This window comes from Ptiloglossa arizonensis, chromosome 3, assembly GCF_051014685.1.
Source record: "Ptiloglossa arizonensis isolate GNS036 chromosome 3, iyPtiAriz1_principal, whole genome shotgun sequence".
NCBI lineage: Eukaryota > Metazoa > Arthropoda > Insecta > Hymenoptera > Colletidae > Ptiloglossa > Ptiloglossa arizonensis.
In genome coordinates, this window is record NC_135050.1 from 8,028,661 (window position 1) to 8,034,567 (window position 5,907).

Sequence of the window (5,907 nt, forward strand, 5' to 3'; positions counted from 1 at the left end):
AACGTATACGCGTGATTTTTTCGCATGTAGTGTGAGTGCCACATTGATTCATGTTTCGTTGAGCCAGGGACATTTTCGAGTTGCGTGGACTCATTTGCAATGATAACACAGAAACAAAGTCAAGGACGTTCAAATGTCAAATACTCAAATAATAAACACATTCGATTAAAATTGTTCTCTGTAACATAATTTCCTGGATATTGTTTCTTTGATATTCCCAATTCTACGAGAAAGAAAATTAGAATCAATTTTAATGAAGGTCCATTTTAAATCTCTGTTACATTTATTCAAAAGATATGCTAACATTACTTCAATGAGTTCAAAGTCTGAACATGAATCGTTAATTAATTTTCACGAAAAGTCTTTTAACTTTTCAACAATTAAGAAACTTCTCAAGATTTTGTTTTAATTATTTTAGCATTGAATATAGTTTATTTCACAAACACATTATGAATTTACTATAAAATTCAAAATAACATAGACACTTCGAAATAAATAACTTTTGGCCGTATTAAACTTCTGCAATCTATGCAAAGCATTGTTTAACGATCGTTTAAAAATTACCAAGTTTTTCAACAATTGAAAAATTGATACGAAGAACCTAACCAATAGTCTTTATTCTCAAATGCACAAAGTTCGTATATTTCAAGTTAAAAGATAATAGTTTTTAAATTAATACATATAAATGTATTTTAGATGAATGTATTACAAGAATTTGCATTTCATAACAATTTTATAAATACGGTTAGATCAAAAATAAGAACAAGTCAGATGCTCGCGTAACCAACGAATCTTCAACCCCCTTCGTTGTGATTTAATCGCTACGATTTACACACCCAACTGAATGTTTTCTTAGCTTCAGATAGATACAAATTTAAATCTAGTTTGTACTCAATATATTGAAATAACATAGTCAACCCATTGAAGTACTTTGACTTCTTCAAAAATAACGTACACATACGTTTAGTTTTTATGTTAAAACTATAAACAAAATAGTCATACAGGACGACCATAGTGACAAAATTCATAAATATCACAAATTAATATCAGTTTGACTTCTTATTTAATGTAAACGCAGTAATAAAATTCGTCTCTGACAAAATTAAACTTCCTAAATAGTGCAGTGTGTCGCTCTGTATTTTGTCACAGAGAACCAACGAGAAACTCGAAACTTGTCATTTCGTCACAAAAGGTTGAACGAAATCGTTCTCAGGGAAAGCTCGACAGAATCGTGATGAATCGATGGTTGTTTTGTTTCTTATATCAGAAATGTAAAAATGATCTACAGAAACAAAAGGAATTGAAACAATATACCTGGAAACGTATCACGAGGCAGCCGAGAACGTGATTCCGAACCGACGATTCATCCCACTTTGTTTCTCTCGTTCGGTTTGGTACACGCAAATTCGACGTCAGTGATCGAATATCAGGCTCCAGTTGTGGTTATCGGTGTATCACAGTTTGTAGATCCGACGCATGCCCCGCGATCGACCATCGTTTCCATTAATTACACTCGCATTTCATCCTGGCACCACTGTGTGTCGCGCCCCCTTTCATTCACACCCATCTCCTTGAGCGCACGTGTTCACCTTAATATCTTCGTTAATATATCTTAGTATCACAATGGGACGATTTGTTTTATCTTGCCCGGCGTATAATTTCCTCTTCCACTGGCTTCCTTTAATTATTATTCTTCTTGTTAATAATTGTTTAACCTTAAGCTTATAAATCACAGTCGCGAATTGATACGGATCTCCGTAGCATGTGCTGCTGTTGCTCGCTCGATCACACCACCTCGTATACCAGGCATGCCACCCTCCCTTCCTCCCGCCCCTTTCTCGATACTGTACACGATCGGTACGAGCAAATAGTCGCCGATTTGTCTCCTCGGGACGCGACGGTTGGCGTTCAAAGTTCCATCGAACAGTTTCTCGCTTGATTATCGTTTCGTTCTGGGACGGAATGCGCGTGTTCGTCGAGTCCAGCGTGACCCGTCTGTCTCACCTGTTCGACGCAGAAACTCGCGAGAGAAAGCACAAGAGATTATATTCCGCGTATATCTGGTTGGAAGGAATTTCACTATCGACCATCAATGCGCACGTGCGGCCGACGGGCAATGTGCCGAATCCACTCCCTCGTCGCCGTTCTGCCGAGGATAGCATAAAAACGTCAGATGCCTCTCAGAACCGAGATACGGCAACGAATCGCGTCAAACGATTATTTACTTTCGCGTACTTTGTTTCGCGTTGTTGCTTTCTTCGGTTCGTCGCGGCGACGCGGTGCTCCAGGTTAGGCTGTGCCACGCACGAGTATCCAAATGCCATTCTCTCTCGCTCTCCTGTATTTTCCCACCTCTCTCCCCCTTTCTCTCCCACTCTCTTTCTCTCTCTCTCTCTCGCTTACTTTCTTCCTTTCTCTCACACACTCTCGCGTCACTGCTGATCACCGTGTGCTCTGTCTCCCTCCTTCGACAAACTACCGAGCATCGTTTAAGATCCAGATGTCGTGGCGACTGTTCCTTCTCCTTTCGTCGATCCTATTGAAAATGGCACATCTCAGCTTATGTATCGTCACTGGATATCGGTGTGAATTTTCGACAGTTCGGCGGCATTGCAAACTGGACGTAACTGGATTCGATAGCGCGATAATCTCGATGCCGTGCAACCACAAATCGACCGAAAATCATCGGTTTGCCCGTCTCAAGTTACACTTCTTCGCTCGCTGACACGCTTCGACACGATCCAGCAGTTTCCCTCGCGAGCTCATCGACACTTTGTCGCGGTAAAATCTGAACTGACGTTTGTACCCGACTACTCAATTCGTTCCAGCGGTTTCACTCGACTGCCGCTCCGTCGCTAACGACATATCCGTTCCGGGGTTCCGGCAACGGCCGCTAAGACCATCTGATTTTCTTCGATTACGATCCCGCCGTTTACCCGGCAGTCCTTTCTACTCTCTCTCTCTTTCTTGTTCTTTCCTTTCTCGTCACAATCTTCCCTCGCTGCCCTGTCGCGCTGCTTGGATTCTCTCTCTCTCTCTCTCTCTCTCCCTCTTTCTCTCTTCTCTCTCTCTCTCTTTCTCTCTCTCTCTTTCTCTCGCTCACTCGCTCTCTCGCTCACTCGCACTCTCTCTCTCTCGGTCAATCGCGACCAGCCATTATTACCGAGTAATCCCGTGACTGCTTAATTACTCTCGATACCGCACTCACCGCCAATATATCTTAATGCTCCATCCAGAGCATGAGGCACCGACAAACGCGGCTCGCGTGAATTGTTTCCGTCCCGCAGTTTTCTTACCCACGACGACACCAGCTCCTTCGTCCTGTCGACGGTTCACTCACTCTCTGGTGCCCGCAATCCGCTCTTCCGGAACCGGTGTATTCGTTTCGATGTGGCGACGGTGATCCTGCGACTGTCAAACGAGAAAGAAAGCCGTTACGAAGAGTCGCGCACGGTTACGTTGTCGAGTATCCTTTTCTGTATTGGTACTTCGTCAGGCACACACGCGCGCGCGATCTTCTTTTCGTCTTCATCCCCCTCTGGCCCGCGACTTTTTCTCTTTTACAACACAACACGCACGATTTTTTACGTTCCCGTCTTTCTCTCTTTCTTTCACCTCGCTCACTCCCCCTCTTCCTCTCTCGCTCTTTCACACTCCCTCTCTCTCTCACTCTCTCTCTCTCTTTCTCTCTCTTTCTCGCGCTCTTTCTCTCTCTTCTCTCTCTTTCTTTTTCGCTTTCCTTTTCTCCCGCTCTTAGAATCTCCCGTGGCTTTCATTCATTTCGACATACTCAAAGGGCGCGACGTTTCCTTTAAGACGATCCCATACACGCGCCCGCTCTCTCGTCCTTATCGATTACGACGCATACTGCATGGAGAAAGGGCTGCCCGCCCGTTGTCGGCCAGAAAGGATTCCTCGCGTGAACAATTCGCAAATCCCTCTGCTCGTTCTAACCACGACGAGAGAATCCGCGAGAATCCGTGCCCGGCTGTCGCGAGCGTGTGTTCGTGTGTGTGTGTATATGTGTGTGCGTGTGTATGTGTATGTGTGTGTGCGTATGTATGTGTGGGTGCCTGCGGCAGTCGTGTTACGTGTGCAAGCGTAACCCCGACCTCGATGTTAGGCGGCTGATAGCCGGCCTCACACTGATACGGCTCCGTCGTGACGACCACGGGCCATACCCGCCCCTTCACCACCCCCACTACACCACCCGAAAAACTACACCCCTCTTTGGTGGTCCGATCGCTGCGCTGTCGCGCGGCGGTCTCGTCAAACGATTCGCCAACCCTTCGATTCCGACGTAGCGCGCACGCGCAAAGCAACGAAAATACGCTTTTCGGACAGAATTGTATCGTTTCGCGTCATCTGGCATTTTCTTCCATGAACAGAGTACTGTAAACATCACGATCGATTATTTTGTCCGCAACTTTTCGACAGTTTAACTCCTCAGGGATTTGCGGAAACGAATTGTTCAATTTTATATTCTGTGAACTATAATCTTCGACCGTTGGACGAGGAACATTGTGCGCAACATGTTCTATAACAGAATTGTATAAGTTAGAACTGTTAGATCAAGAACTGTTAAATCAAGTGAACAAGCAGAAGTACATGTATTAATTGTTTCACGAATTCAACTACATATTTTTAAACCATCACATATATTTTTATTATACTGGCGAATGTTCATATTTAGTATGAATACATAATTCGAATCAAAAATACTTTCGATTTCTAATGTGGATTATCTTCTTGCACGTACATGCGTGTATAGTGAAATAATAAAAAGATGTAAAAAGTTTAAAATTTCAAATTGTTGTATAATTCTAACCTTTCTTTTTCATTCGATCAATAAAAAGTATTATTAATAAAATGTAATTCCTTCTGTTCATTTTTAGAAACATTACGTCATTTAAATTATGTTACTCGCGATACTACCTTGCTATTTGTGTTTTCCTTTCATCGATTGAAATATTTTTCCTCAATATTTGATTTCGTTTCTGTTTGAAAGCATTCATTTAAATGTTCGTTGCGTGTGCAAACAAATATTTACGGAAGGTCTATATTTTATGTGACGTTTCCTGTGGTAAGATTAACTAACATTGAGGTTATGCGATACTGAAATTATGTATATGTTGACTAGGTTTAATCGATGCCGCAGATAAAACTAGTATAAATATATAGGACAAATTTCGTTCGCACTCTCATAAATTTGATCTTGCGGTTGATATAATGATTTTTTATGTCGATACCATTAAATTTATATTCTAATGACTTTGCTTATAGACACATGAAAAAAGTATTGTTAAATAGCATTTTCTTTATATTACTTCGTCTACTGATTAAATAATAAATACCAGTTAGGAAAGCAAGAAAACCAAGCGTAAGAAAATAAAATTTCTCAAACAGGTTATCTTAATCTAATATTCATGCATTTTCTAATTTTGAAATCATGAAAGTGGTTGAAATAGTTCAATTACTTACTATATGGGCTGGAAATTTTGAACGAAAACTAATAAAAACATGCAATTTGATTTTCACTCCTAACTATGCCATAAATATTTATTTATAAATCAATTATTATACATCACACTATAAGTTTGGTCGAAGATTATCCGAAAGGAATAGTCAAACAAAAAAATGTATAAAATTATATATCATACCTGACTATTGTTTTCCCAGTATACATAATTCTGAGAACTCCAATAAGTTTAAATATTCGAGAAAATCGACAATTTCTTAAAGTTATCTCACGATATGGTATCGGCAACTAGAAATCTGTATTCGAAAACGTATTCTTAATTCGAATTCCAGATGGCGCCATCATTCAACAGATCTTTCCGTTAATCGCTTTGCATACAGTCGATGGATCGAGACATCGTTCAGTATCGACCGGGACATCGGGTGCAG